The sequence below is a fragment of the Lichenostomus cassidix genome, chromosome W, assembly GCF_008360975.1.
Source record: "Lichenostomus cassidix isolate B80296 chromosome W, HeHo_3.0, whole genome shotgun sequence".
NCBI lineage: Eukaryota > Metazoa > Chordata > Aves > Passeriformes > Meliphagidae > Lichenostomus > Lichenostomus cassidix.
The window spans coordinates 23,636,211-23,652,098 of NC_139510.1; the positions used below are offsets into that span (position 1 = coordinate 23,636,211).

Genomic DNA, 15,888 nt, shown 5'->3' on the forward strand with positions numbered 1-15,888 from the left:
TTATGCCCTCTGTCTCTACAGCAGCTATCTCAAATGCTCACTTGAGTCTCTTTGGGTCTTTGAAATATCCATTTTGGAGGAAGTCTATACTCAAAATACATAGAGCTTCTGGGCCAGTCACAATGGAATGTTTTTTCTACTCTCTTCCAGTCAGGCTCACTTCAGCTTTCACCAGGGTCAAGTCTTGTGATCCTCCTGTAACACCAGAAATAGAAATAGGTTCTGTCCCTACATGTCGCAATGGGATTATCATGCATTGTGCACCATTGTCAACTAAAGCCTCGTATTTTTGTGGCTCTGATGTGCTAGGCCACCGAATCTACACTGTCTAAAAAATTCGGTTTTCTTTGGCCTCTACCTGGCTAGAGGCAGGGCCTCTCTAACCATGGTGGGCATTCGTGTTAGAGGTTCCTTTAAGGGAATCAGACATATTGAGTAGAGCTACTTCTCTTCTGGTGGAGTTTCTTTTCTGAGTCTTGTCCTCCTTCAATTCACGCACTCGTCGTGCCAGGACAGCAGTGGGTTGTCTATCTCACCTGTTCATGTTTTCTCCGCTGTCACACAGGAAATACCACAACTCATGTCCAGGGATATATCCAGTTCTCATAGCTGAGGAGCGTCTGCGTGGGGTAGCAGAACCTCTGGTCTGTACTGCTGAGATTTGGAGAAGGCTGTCTTTAATCTCTTTACTGAGTTTCTTATGATTCTTTTCTATTTTATTTTCTAGTTTCTGCAGATTTGTTTCTACAGCTGAGATTTTTGCATTCATTGGGCTATGCACGATATCTGCATACGCCCGGAGTTTCTTTGTCATATTACGCACAGTTTCATGCCCGTCATCTTGCTTTGTAATAGCTAAAGCAGAAGCATACCCTGATGGCTCAAGCTTTAGGAGTTTCCGCCACATCACAGGTGTACATTCTATCTTATCTGGGTCTATAATCGGATCTGGGTTTGCTATGTCTTCTGAGAAGACAATTTCTACCACCGCCATTTCTCTCAAGCGTTGAATCTCTTGTTTTATGGTTCTCCACTGGGTTTGTTGCGAATAGAGATCGTCGGGATATAGGTATCTTTCCCTCGCAGCTCTGATAGCTCGTCTCCAGAGGCTGCTGCAGTCAGGCCCATCTTGTATAGTTTGGTTGATATCTGGGTCACGTGACACAGTCCCTAAATGCCTTGCCTCAGTAGGATCTAGAAGTGCAACATCACCTGCGGCATTTTAAAGACGGACTAACCAACTAATCACAGATTCATCATCTCGTTGGACATAATCTTTTCTTAGGCTGTGAAGGTCTCTCACATTCATGGATTCAACAATGACCTCTGACTCAGTTGCTGACCTTGAGGGTCCTTCTCTACTGTTATCTGGGCGATCTGTCTTAAATTGGGCTTTCCTGCTCTTTGTAATAGGAGCAACTGCCACTGGCTTAGGCTCTCTTACTTCCTGTTTTATAATATCCGACAGTGTACGATAAGCATATGCTAGGGCCCAGCATATTGCACTGCAGTTGTCTCTGCACTTCTCTTTCAGATACTTCTTCACCTCAGCTGGTCTCGGGATTTGTCCAGGGGGAAATTCCCAGTCTATTGGGTCAGAGAATTTCTTTAAAGTTTTACCTATGTCCTCCCATACTCTACACTATTCAAGTTTCCTCACATCTGGATTAGGTGCCTGCTCCTGCTCAGCCCCTCTGGACTTCTCAGCCTTCATTCTGGTAAAACTGAACATCGTATACATGGAACCTCCCAGGTAAAGCACCTGTACAACCAAGTTAATGGTCTCTTTAACATCTAGGGGAAACTGAATATTCTCAAAAGATGATATACTAGATTTAAAGGGAAAGAGATGGGTGAGGAGCCAGGAAGCTTCACCCTCTACTTCTCTAACAGGTTGGGTAATATTACTAACAAAACTCCAAAACAGGTTACTAAAACTAGAGGAGGAAACTAACAGAGCATGTACATTTTTAACTGTGTCCCATACTTTCTTACAGATCGTCAGTATCACACACATTACTATAACAAGCCGGAGTCGTGTCTCTGATTGGTGGAAATTATACATTAGGGACAAGATTGCCCCTACCTGTTGGTAGGGAAACAAACCTATGTGCCAAACAGACAGTATTACATCAAACAACCTCTCATCAAACAGCATAGTGACTACTGATGGCTGTAATTCAATACCAAGTGTTCAAAACTAGAATGCAATTATTAGGGTTTTTTCTTCACTTTCTCTAACCCCACAAAAGGTGTAGAACAAGTAATCAAGGCCCCACGTTGGGCGCCAAATACTGTCCCGGGTTAATGATAAGATTTTTTTTCTTCTGAGAGCGAAGGGCTCTGACACCCCCTCCCCTACTCACAACAGAACTTCTTAGATGGAAGTGAAGAAAAAACTATTTATTTGACAAAACCACGCAGAGTGCCCTGCAAGGCACAGGGGAAGGGGAAAACTAAGGTGAAAAGGAGTTATTCAACCTGATTAAAAAGTCTTTTTCTCAGACACAGCTTCTTTCCTCTTCGCCCCCCCGGGGCCGGGTGGAGCTCTCTGGAGAGCTCTGCTGTCCTTTGGCTTTCTTGGGTCTCCGGGTGGCAAAGCAGATGGAAGAGAAGGGGTCCAAATGAGGAAAAGGAAAAAAATGGAAAAAAAAACGGGAACAGAGCTCACTCCGACTCTTGTCCAGCACGCAGTCTCTGCCGGGTGATGAATCCTCCCCCGGAGCGAGGCTTGGGGAAAATGTTTTCAAAACAACTTGCGGTTTTTTTTCGGCTGGGTGTAGTTAAAGAGACAGGACTACACATTTTTCTCTCTTGGGCATATAAGCCAACGATAGGGGATAAAGGATTATCATAACATTAATCTAAGACAACCCCCAGCCTACTTGTTGGGGGAGAGGTGTGAGAAGCAGAAAAGGCCTCAAGTCTGTGTAAGCTCTGCTCATCACTAACAAAAACACCAATGTGCTATCAGCAATGTTTTCATCACAAATCCAAAACAAAGTCTGGGGAGGTCCCTGCTGACTCAGTGTTGCGGTTTAGAAGATGTTATAGCAGACTTTACCCTAGAGCTTCTCTACCCAGCCCGGTTCAGCGCCTCAGTGCTCCAAACCCTCTGTCCCAGGGCTGGACACTGCACTGTCACTGGCCAGGGAGCCATAAGGCTAGCTCTGGTTCGTCTGCTTCCACAACCGGCGGTGATAAAGGAGGCGAGGAGGGTCTATGCGTCATGTCCGTGGAAGATGTTTATTCGCATGGTGCAGCAGAGGCCAACGACCTCCCCGAGGCAGAGATGCCTCGAGGGCAAAGGCCTCACATGCACAGCCATATGTGGAGCATAGACACACGTGGAGAATAGACAGCAAGATGGCGGAGGGTAAGGGGTTTTATAGGGAAACAGAGAGGGGCGGGGGCAGCACACAGGCCCAGTGACCTCTGGGTACAGGGGAGGTACAGGGCCGAGTTAGGAGTACAGGAACCAATAGGGGAAACCTGAGGGAGTGGCCAGGGCCACGTGGGGTTAGGGTACAGGAACCAATAGGGAAAACTGGGGGCGTGGCTAGGACTACGTGGGGTAGGGAAAGGCAGAACAATAGGTGACAAGTACAGTCATTAAGAAAGGGGTGTGGGGAACTTGCAGCTATTATCACAATAACTCAGAGCTAGCCAACGGTATTCCAATTTAAAAGAGGGGTGTGAGGGAAGACCCAGGAAACTACAGACCTGTTAGACTAACCTCAGTACCTGGAAAAATTATGGAGAAGATCATACTGGATGCTATAGAAAGGCATTTAAAGGACAATACAAATCATCAGGCACAGTAAACATGGGTTTAAAAAGGGTCCTGTGTAGCTGATTTAACACCCTTCTACAATAATATCACCTGCCTAGTGGATGAAGGGAACTCGGCAGATGTAGTTTTTCTGGATTTTAGTAATGTTTCTGATGCTGTCCTTCACAGCATCCTTCTGGACAAGTTGTCCAACTGTGAGATGAGCGGGTACGCAGTGCACTGGGTGAAGAACTGGCTGAAGGGCAGGGCTCAAAGGGTTGTAGTGACTGGGGCTACATCTGGCTGGTGACCAGTCACCAGCGGCATTCCTCGGGGCTCAATTCTAGGGCCGGTTCTGGTCAATGTTTTTATCAGTGATCTGTATGCAGGAATTGAATGCACCCTTACCAAGTTTGCTGATGATACCAAACTGGGAGGTGCTGTTGACTCTCTTGAGGGACAAGCAGCCTTGCAGAGGGATCTGGATAGATTGGAGCATTCGGCAATCATCAGTAACCTGAAATTTAACAGGAAAAAATGCTGGATTCTGCACCTGGGATGGAGTAATGCCAGACAGAAGTATAGATTGGGAGAGGAATGGCTGGAAAGCAACCCTGCAGAAAGGGATCTGGGAGTGCTGGTTGACAGTAGGCTCAAAGCCCCATCCAACCTGGTCTTGAACACTGGTCTTCACCACGGGCTGCAGAGAATCTCTGCTCTGCATCCAGAGGAGGGCAACAAAGCTGGTGAAAGGGCTGGAAGGCATTGTTACGAATGGAGACAGGAGCTTAGATAGGTTTCTGCCTTTTGCTTAGGTGTTTTGGCAGCAGGCAGTGGCTCTTATTGGAGTGGCCAGCACCCCAAGGCCCAGTCTCGTTTGCAAGTTCTTTAATAATGGCTGATTAGGTCTAATACGACATAAATTATCATTTATTAGACACAAAAATAACAGACATAAGACATGGGACAAAACTACATAATACACAGAAAGAAAAGAAAAGAAAAGAAAAGAAAAGAAAAGAAAAGAAAAGAAAAGAAAAGAAAAGAAAAGAAGGAAGGGATGGGAAGGGAAGGGAAAAAAAGGAAAAGAAAAGAACAGAAAAGAAACTACTAGTAGAGAAAATGCAGTGCCTGAAAAGGTACCTATTATTACAGCTAGCAAAGAAATAACACACTTTAGGAACCAACGTATCTTACCAACACCAATTTGGTGGTGGAGTATACCTCAGAATCCTTCACTCAATTCTCGAGAATGTTACCACAGAGTTGCATCCAAGCTCTGAGGAAAAGCTCCTGCACACTTCAGAGTACGTGTAGAAAGCTCCTACCTCTGGGATAATTTGTGTGTCTTTTATCGTGTAAAAGCAGTGACTTCTTTGGTCACTACAATGTTTCCTTTAATCTCTTTCTACATCTGTTTTCCCATACCAAGGTGTTGACTCTTGGTTGGAATTCAGACTTTAGGGTGCTAGGAAATGACCCCATGCTGGGCCTTTTTGACCCCTCTCCGGGCCTTTCCATATGCCAGCTCTCTGTGAGGGAAAGAGAGGGGGGGACGGACGTCCTGTCACATTCCACCCCTGTGACCAAAGGCACAGTCTTTTATCTCATGGAGTGATAGTGCAGGTATCGCTTGCCTCCATGCTATAAAATACTCACTTGCATATATGTATGCACCATCACAGAATATTTTGATATACATTGTTTTCATAAGTTGTATTATTTCCTTAAAACAGAAAATGTTGTACATGTTATTGATATTTATAAGAAGCACCTGCTGTTGCTTCAGCTTATGTATTTATGTATTAGGTTATGTAACACAAATATATCTATTTAGAAAGGAAAATTGTTAGTGGCAAACTAAGAGATTCTAAGATATGGCATTGACTTCAGAGTGTTCATGGTAATTGGAGAAAATTTAACAAGTTATTTCACTTGTGTTGTTATCAGTCCATGTGGGAGAGGTTGTTTTCCATCTCTTGAGTCTTAGGATTATAGGAGAAAAGGCTACAAATCAGGAACAAAGAAGAGTCCATGGAGGTAGCTCCTTGGTTGCAGCAACTGGACAAGTTCAATTAATGGTCAGTGACTCTTCCACTTCCATTTGTGCTTTTCAGACCAGTCTTCTTGTTCAGTGGAGTTTAGTGTTTCACATATTTTTGCTTAACATATCAAGTGTTAGACAATTCTAAAATAATTTAAACAAATATGTACATACATACATACATACATACATATATCTATATCTATATCTATATATCTATTTATATATATCTATATATATATAATAGTTTGGTTGTTTCAAGGGACATAATGAATTTTAATTGTTTTACTTACATAGAATGTAATTCCAATTAGGCATTTTTATTTCTGAAGAGGTAGGAATAGATAATCAAAACTGATTCCATAATCATATAAAATTTAAGTTATATCTAGGGTGAAGTCCCTTTTTCCCACTGTGACAATCAGAGTAAAGGTATAGATACACTAAAGTAATACTTGTAGAAACTACAAAGGATATATATATATATTTATATATATATATATATATCACTAAAATGATCAAATCATTTATCAAATAATTTAGTACTTCAATAGTACTAAATAAGGTTCTAATGCTACATGAACAAAGTTAAATCTATTCTTTTGAGATTTTTAGAGAAAATGGTTATCGCCAGATTTACATATATTTTTGGTTTCAATTTTGCAAATTTGGAATATGATCCATAGACCTAACATTAATTTTAGAACTACAATTATTACGCCAATTAGTTTTCTCATGATTGTATCTAGATTCGGAATCCATGAGGTCATCCAATCAAATACATTTGTCTTTTGATCTTTCTGGATCTCATGTAAGGCTTTAGTGTTTTTCTTACTTTCTTCTAGATCAGTTTGTATTCTCAATGTTTGATCTATGTATATGCTGCAGCTAGTGCTGATGATTGTGCATACCCCGCCTTTGGAGGCTAAAAGCAAATCCAAAACCATTTGGTTTTGTTTGACTACCTTTGAGAGGCTGATAACTTCTTGCTGCAAAGCACTGATTGCATTGTTTGTCCGGCTTTCTATTTCTTCAATGACTCTGGATATATTTACTATTGCTTGTTCTAATTCAGGCGCTCCTAACTGTGGTAAGAACACTCACAAATCTGTGGAATCCCAAGGATCTTTCAACTAAGGGATTTAACTTCTGTTTGTATCTTTTTATAAAAGATCATAGGTGTCCTCTGTGAAATTTTGATTTATCAACGATGTCTATCTTTGGGACTACAGTTGCAATGGTGCATTTTTTTTAAATTTTTTTTATTTTTTGCCATTGAGGGAGTAGAGCTTTTCTTGCTTGATTTCTGCAAAGTCAATAGTATCCCTTATTGTCTGGAATAGGCCACCAGTTGTCTTGCATGGGACACAGGAGCTTTATGAGTTTTTGCAGTTTGCCAGGCTTTAAGATAGCTAGTTCCCCAAGACTTAGTCCTGTTTGTAAGATTCTTTGATATTTGGCCGATTTGTCTAAAAATACCATTTATTAGACACAGAAAATAACAAACATACAAACATAGAACAGATTGACACACATAAACACACAATGAATGCATAATTGCAACACTATAATAGTTAAAAATGCAATTATGGGGTAAAAGCTTGCTTGAACTATAAAAGTAGTTAAAAAATGCAAGTTAAGAAAAGCTTGCTTGATGCAAGTTAAGAAATGCTTGCTTGTGCTAGGTGAAATGCAAGTTAAGAAAGGTACCTATAAGTTAGCCGGAATAATACAATTTAGGAAACCAATGATCTTACCAAATCCAATTTTGGAGCTGGAATACATTAGAATTCCTCACCCAATCCCAGGGCAGTAACCACAGGGCTGCATCCAAACCCTGGGGAGAAGACTTTACTTCACGCTCCAATGTCCATGTAGAAAGCTTCTACCTTTTCTGAGATTCGTGAGCTTTTTATAGGATAAAAGTGTGTATTTGTGGTCACTAAAAATTTCTCACATTCTCTCTACATTCCACAGGGGAGTGTCTTTTCAGACTTTCAGTCACCCGCACCAGGTAGCTCTTGATTAGGCTATCAACCTAAAGCTGAGCCATCCATTTCTTGGGACCGATCAGGGAGAGAGAGAAGGGGGAGGGGTGAGCGTCCTGCCACACCAGTGTGTTGTTAAAATGCCTTTTCCAGTTACGTCTAGATATGAATGACACTTGGGATAGATTTTTACTATAACCCCATGGCCACGTTCAGGTAACTTCCTTCTTTGGTGTGAAGTCACCCCTGGTCCCTCTAGACATCTGGGAATACAGGAGGTTTCAACAGTTACTATGTCTACTGTTAGGATTTGTTGGTTTATAAAGGTTTGGACTGTTTTCTCTTCCAGAAGGAGCATTCTTCTGGTGGGAAGAATACTATTGGAAAATATGCTCGGTGTAGGAATTCCCATTATTCGAATATTTCAGTGTCACAGCTTGTATTAGTATGATGTTGGAAAACACAGTTTTCCAGCAAAACTTGTGTTAACTAAAATAAACCTGAACAAAGCCTCAGCATACTCAGGCCTCAGTAAAAATCCTAACAAGCTGTCATGAGAAACTAACACCTGGGAACCACAGCTGTCCTTCTGAGCTGTGAGAAGAATGTCATGGGAAAGAATAGGGAGTCAAAAGTGTTATGAGAAAGAATAAGGGAGTCACCAGGAGGATCCCTGAATGTGTGAGAACAAACTGCAGATACGTGTGTAACTATAATTAGTAACATCTGTAACAGTATATAAGTTTCTCATTTAGTGAAATAAAATGGAGCTTACTCTATATCTCATATTGAGACTGCCGTGAGTTCCCTCTCGCCGCTACGTCAGTATGAGATGGGAGATTTTCTTCCAAGGGTCAGGTAACATTTGCTGTATGTGTGTTTTAGGAAAAACAACCCTGTTAGTTTTTGTTGGCATGGCTGATTAGCAAAATTGCATTATTGTAAACATTGACCTGTAAGTATAAAAATGTAAGCAATATTACAATTAACATTTTGATTACAGCAAATTCATTAGTTACTGTGAAGTCCAGTATGGCTTCTCTGTGTGTGGAGTTGGCTTTTTTTGTTTGCAGGAGTGCAGGAGTTGCAGTAGTTTTCCCAGCTGTGCCGGTAGTGAACAGTCCTTCTCACTGTTGCTTGAAGGGTTTCTTGTCTCATGTTCAGGTACACCCAGCTTTTGTCTGGTGAGTATATTCTTAAACATTCAAGGTTATTAAAGAAATTAAAACAATACAACTTAAGCAATAATAAATATGTTTTCCACTAAGAGCTATGATAGCGGTTCCACTTTTGGCCACTAGGGTAAAATTCAGCACTATATTCACCGCTGTCAGATGGGGGCAGTGTAGGAGTGGTTTGCAAGACTGTTTCAAAGCAGAGTCAAACCTACAGAGGTAAGAGTGTCACTCTGTAAAAGGTTTTAGAACAGGGACTGGAAAATCAGTCACTGAGTTCTGAAATAGTAGGTTTTGCATTAGCATGCCTGCTTTTAGGGGCAATTGTTTGTAATGGTTAGATGTTTTAGAGGTTTATTATAATTTATTTATTAAGTTGACCAGAGTGTTTTGTTATGTTTGTGTGGTGGTTTTGCTTAGCTCAGAGCATCAGCAAAGTATCTTTAACATCTAAGAGAAATTTAACCCCTTCAAAAGCTATTGTGGTAGGCCTAAAGAAGTGTCTGAGGGATGGGGAGAGGCACAAAGATGGCTCCTATGTGTCCTGCGTGAAGGTTCTGGAAGTTTTTCACCAAGTCCAGCAGAGCTAATCTCTGATGGCTCTGAAGGTGATGGACATGCTGCCGGCTAAGCCTGGGCCAATTAGAGATGTTAGTTACGCCTCTGTGAAAACATATTTTAAAAAAATTCAAAACAAAGCAGGCGGGCACTTCTTTTTAGCTAGAGGAGAAGGAGGAGGTGAAAATATGTGAAGGGAGAACAACATGGAGACACCAAGGTCAGTGGAGAAGGTGGGGCAGGAGATGCTCCAGGCGCCAGAGCTGAAAACACTCTGCTAGCTGTGGTGAAGACCATGGGGGGAGCAGGTGGTCCCCCTGCAACCCATGGACTCCACAAGGATGCAGAAATCCACCCACGGCCCGTGGGGAAGTGCCCACGCCAGAAGAGCAAGTGAATGCCTGGAGGAAGCTGTGATCCAGTGGGAGTCTCATATAAAGAGTTAAAGTTGCAAAGCGCTGCTTTGCCCTCCGAAAAGCTGCCAATCGCCGAAAGCAGCAACAAAAGGCGGTCGGTCACGCTGAACAGGGACCGGGCGCGCCGCGGCTGTGACACACACGGGCGGGTCCCACGTCCAGGGGAATGGTAGAGCATTGGGAAAGCAGTAGAAACAAAAGAGGCGTAGGCTTCTGTGCTTGGGATTCCAGCAGGTTTATTGTAGGATTGCAGGGGAGGCAGGCAGGGCGGAGAACGGGAGTCGGCATCGAGGCAGCGGGATTCTGGAACGCAAAAGCCCCGAACTAGAGCCTGCACAGCGTTAAAAAGGGGGGGAAGACGGGGCGTGTCCAGCCCCGGAGGGCCAACCAGGGAAGGTCCGAGGGAGAAGGACAGGGGTACACACTAATGACCATATTGCAAGGGAGGGTACAGAGTTTTGAACCAATGGAATGTTTTGTGGGGGAACATTCTGGAACATAAATCATAAATTGGATAAAGGCAGGGAGTTATACGGGGCCAATCCACTGCAGCAATTCCCCTTTTCCTGTTTACAAAAAACGAAAAAATGGGAACGCAATGTAAGGAGTATGGGAGAAAAAGGGATCTCTGTATAGGGAGGGAATGAAAAAGTTACATGTTAGGGTTCATCAAACAAAAGATTCAGGGAGATGCAGGACACACTCGGACTGAGGGGAATTTCTGTGGAAAATAAATCTGCCTGTAGAATACCTATCCAGGAATCTGGGTTAATCTCTGATTTTTGATCTGACCTTTTCTTTTTTCTTCTCTTCCACGCCACAGTGGAGAGGGTCTTCCAATCTGGTAAATAGTCTTTTTTGGCAAAATGTACCTGCTTTCCTGGAAGGTCTGAAGTGTGTGGTTTCACCCATTTGCTGGGTATCCACCGGGGGCCTGCAGGAGTGGATACACAGGCATATCCTCTACCCCAGGTTACCAAAGGGAAGGGGCCTCTGACTTGGGATTCTGGGTCTTTGATCAGCACTGGTGGCTGCTCCTTTAATTTTGCCCTGGTATCATTGGCAAAATGCCGGAATACGGGGGGAACAGGCTCAGCAAAGGAGTTATTTAAAAAACTGATGGTGAATAGAGCCATGCAGAGACACACAACAGGCGAATTGATCTCTGCTCCTCCCTGCTGCTGGGAAAGGACTCTTTTGATGGTTTGGTGGGCTCATTCTACAATTGATTGTCCTGTGGGTGAATGAGGGATCCCAGTGGAGTGCCCAATTCCCCATTTCTTAAAGAATTCTCTTCATTGTTTTGAAATATAAGCAGGGCCGTTGTCTGTTTTAATTTCTGCTGGCACACCTAGGGTCGAGAAGGCTAAAAGGAAGTGCTTGATGACATCCGTTGCCCTCTCCCCTGAATGTGCTGAGGCATACATGGCTCCTGAAAACGTGTCAAAAGAGACATGACCATATTTTTGTCTACCAAATTCTGGAACATGGGTTACATCTGTCTGCCAAAGTTGGCAGCTGTGTAACCCTCTGGGGTTAACTCCCTGGTTGCAGGAGGGAACCTGGTATTTACAGCATGAAGGGCAGGTGCTAACAATGGCTTTGGCTTCCTCTTTGGTCAGCCGAAACATTCGCACAAGGGCCGAGGTGTTTTGATGGTAAAGCTGATGGCTCAGCTTAGCCTGTGTGAATGTGTCCGGGACTGATGGTTTCATGACAGTGGCAGCCAAAGCGTCTGCTCTTTTATTGCCCTTGGCAATCGGGCCTGGCAGGTTGGTGTGAGACCTCACATGCATCACAAAGTATAGTTGCTCCCAGTGGGATAGTGTGGCTAGCACAGTTTTTCCCATGGGAAGTTTTCTTGTGTTTTTGTAAATAAAGATAAAGTTTGGATGTTTTGGAACAGTGTCCCAGAACTTGGGCAGTGCAAGCCTGGCCAATCAGGCCTGGGGGAAGGCTTCTGACTGACCAATCTGGGTGACTTTTGAGAACTCTATAAATGTGATGAAATCAAAACAATAAAGGCCATTCCTTCTTGCCACTGAGAACCGATGCATTCATTACTCTGCTAGCTGCTCAACAGCGACAGGATAGAACTTCTATGAGTTCTGAAAGCAATTAGAATAATTTTAAATTGGATACTCCTTTTAGTACTGAATTCTCTGCTCTAGATACGATTCCAGCAACATAGGCTGAATCTGTGATTAAATTCAGGGGCTCCGGGAACCTTTTGAAGGCTCTGACAACTGCTGCCAGCTCCGCAAGTTGAGGAGATCTGGAGACCTCCTTGACATCAGCATCCCACTGCTGTGTTTTGGGATCTCTCCACGTTACCATGGACTTGTGAGAAGACCCGGAGCCATCTGTGAAAACTGTCAGGGCTCCCTTAATAGGGGTGTCTGCTAATTTGGTTTTTTGGATTAATTTAAAATTGGTATTGAACAATTTGTGTTTTCCGTGACTAATTTGAATTTTTCCGGAGTATCCCTCTAGAGCAAATTGTAAATTTTCACTGAATTGCATTAGGTGTTCTAAATAATCGGTTGTGAATGGTGCCTGAATGCATGCAAAATCCTGGCCTGCCAGGGCACAAAGCCGAGACCTGGCTTTCTTAATTACCCTTGATACAAACTCTTGTAATGTTGTTAGAGTTTTGGAAACCTGGTGAGGCAGAAAGACCCACTCGATGATCAGTGGTGGATCCTTCAGCTCACTGTCCCACTGATAGAACAGTCCGTGTATGTATTGTTTTTCCCCCAAGATGATGAGCTGGTATGGGAGTTGTGGATTGACTCTGTGTGCCTGTCTCTGGGTCATGGCATCTTGTATACGTACGATGCATTCTCGGGCCTCTGGTGTCAGGGAACGGGGAGTCCAAATCCTCGCTGCCGCGCAGTAGGTTGAACGTGGGGCTAGGTCTTCCGATGAGATCCCCAGCAGTGGGCTAACCCAGTTAATGGACCCGCAGAGTTGATGGAGTTCCCGCAGGGTCCCTGGATTGTCCTGGATGGAAAGCTGCTGGGGCAAGATAGTTTGTTCCCTGATTACCAGGCCAAGGTACTTAGCAGGGCAGGAGCACTATATTTTCTCCAGATGTATCTGGAACCCTGCTTCTTGGAGAACTCGAAAAGTTAGTGATAGAGTAACATTTAAACGTTCATCATCAGGCGCACAAATGAGGATGTAGTCCATATAATGGTACAGCATCACTCCTGGGGATTGCTGGCGGACTGGGGTGAGAACCTTGGCTACGTACCATTGGCAGATGGCGGGGCTGTTTTTCATGCCTTGCGGCAGAACTGTCCAATGGTACCTGCACATTGGGGCTTCACGGTTTAAAGATGACACTGAAAAGGCAAATCTAGGGGCGTCTTCAGGATGAATGGGGATGTGGAAGAAGCAATCCTTGATGTCTATTACTGCTAGCTTCCACTCCTGGGGGAGCATGGTCGCTGATGGCATCCCGGGCTGCAGAGGCCCCATGTCCTCAATAACCTCATTGATTTTACGGAGGTTGTGGAGGAGCCTCCACTCATTTTTATTAGGTTTTCAGAGGACAAAAACGGGGGAGTTCCAAGGGCTATTAGTTGGTATAATATGGCCTTTGGCAAGCTGATCCTCTACAAGGGACTCAAGAGCCCTTAATTTGTCATTTGAAAGGGGCCACTGATCTACCCACACGGGTGTTTCACTAAGCCAATTTAAGCGTGGGGTAGTGCGCTCATCAGTGGCCACAGCTAAAATCCCGACTCCAGAGATGGGATATGAATTTGAGTCCCCCATTGAGACAAGGTGTCTCGGCCCCAAAGGTTGAATGAAGCATCCATTACCAGCGGCCGGACTTGGGCTGGTGTGCCATCAGGACTTATGATGACGATGCTCTCTGCACTTTGTTGTGCAGAAGAATGTCCCCCCCACCCCACTGATGGATTGTGTGGTGTTTTGCAAGGGCCAATGTGAGGGCCACACGCTCTTAGAAATGATAGTAACATCTGCCCCCGTATCGATTAGCCCCCTTACTGATGTAGATGTGCCCTGGTTTGATAACACGCAAGTGGCATAAGGCCTCTGTGAATTAACTTGCTCAGTCCACCAGGCCTGTAACAAATTAGAAGTGTCCAGTCTATCGTCCTGTAGTGATGTCGTTACTGTGAGCTGGTTTGATGAGGCAGCGACGCTACTTGTGTCTACTCGCGACGCCCCTCCGGGCTCTTCAATCAGTTATTTGGCTGGGTTCCTGCGGTGTGAGGTGGAATCCAAGCCGGTTGAGCAGGAGGTGGCGGCGCTAGGAATGCGCAGGCAGGAGGTGGTGGCTGCTGCGCTGGTCCTGGCTGGTAGGCTTGATTGGTATATGTCGGATATGATGGCGTCTGTTCTGCAGGCACATAACTCACAGAACTGTCATTAGTAGATAGTGGGAACACAGGGCAAAATCTGGCAATGTGACCAGGTTGCTTACACCGGTAACAGACAATAGGGGTGGCAGGAGGTTTAGGTGGCTTTCTCTGGTTCACAGGGAAAGCTTTAGAGGTTCCCGGAGAAGGTTTGGAAAGGGTATTTGAATTTAGGTCTACCGGTACTCGCATGCAGGCGTTGATGAGCTGGTTAATGGTGAGTGGAGGATTAGGAGGAAGAACGCTGATAATTTGTTTACAAAGATCGTTTGCGTTAAGCATAGCGCTTTTTAACAAAACTTGCTCCTGAGTCTTCTCTCCCATGAATTGTCTTTCAATGGCGATAGTAAGCCGATCAATAAAATCAATGAATGTCTCATTAGTGTATTGTGTGATGGAGTGACCTAACGACGAGAGGGAACTCACGGCAGTCTCAATATGAGATATAGAGTAAGCTCCATTTTATTTCACCAAACGAGAGACTTATATACTGTTACAGATGTCACTAATTATAGTTACACACGTATCTGCAGTTTGTTCTCACACATTCAGGGATCCTCCTGGTGACTCCCTTATTCTTTTTCATAACACTTCTGACTCCCTATTCTTTCCCATGACATTCTTCTCACAGAACATTCTCAGAAAAAGCTTGTTAGGATTCTAATAAAGGCCTGAGTATGCTGAGGCCCTGCTCAGGTGTGTTCAGTTAGCATAAGTTTTGCTGGAAAACTGCGTTTTCCAACAATGGAGGTGTAAGGTAGAAATGATGCAGAAGTAGTGGGGACAAGCTTTAGGGCTTGCTCTGCAGCTTTGGCTAAATCTGATAACACAGAGGAGGATAAAGCACCTATTTCATCAAGGGGCTTTTTACAGCTTCCTTCCCCACACAAGCAGTCAAGCGTCAAGTTTTGACACTCAGGGTTCCTCTTGTATAGGCCAATTAGAGCTTGAGCTCTCTCCTTCCAGACTTCTTCCCACATCCTATATTGGGCACTTGTCAATACACTCTTTATAATTGCTTTGATATCTTGGGGGCATTTTACCTCGGGTGCTAACATGGTTTGTAAAAAAGACTGAAAATATGAGGAATCTTTCCCATGTTCTTTCGCTGCTTTGCACAACTCTTTCATCTGGCTGAATGGAATTTCCTGCCAGCTCACAGCATTCGGTTGGCTAGGGTAATTATGCTGTGGGGGAGGGCTGGTGCCCTCCTGGCCATGATGTGCTGGCTCAGCAAATACACTCACGCCCCCCTGCAGCATCACTTTCGGCCCCGGTAGGTGACACAGTGTGGGAACCTGAGCCTGGGAACTCAGGGGTGGGGTTTTCCCTTGCTGCCGCCCCACCCTCTGATGTAATAGGGGCGGGGAATGACGACACGGAGGGAGGAGGGTTTGGGGGCGGTGCTGAGGTGATGGAAGGGCTCATAGCGGGAAAGCGAAAAGGATTATGGGGAGAAGGAGCTGCCCCGGGGGGTTCTGCGCCACCATTTTGTGGGCAGGTCGGGTCAGTGATAACATGCCAGGAGCTATTTGGAGTTG

General features: G+C 44.4%; 1 pseudogene; it reads right to left on the minus strand.

Moving 5' to 3' along the window:
• Nucleotides 1-532: 532 nt before the first annotated feature.
• Nucleotides 533-14,629, minus strand: LOC146425724 (uncharacterized; annotated as a pseudogene).
• Between the last annotated feature and the right edge of the window lie 1,259 nt (nucleotides 14,630-15,888).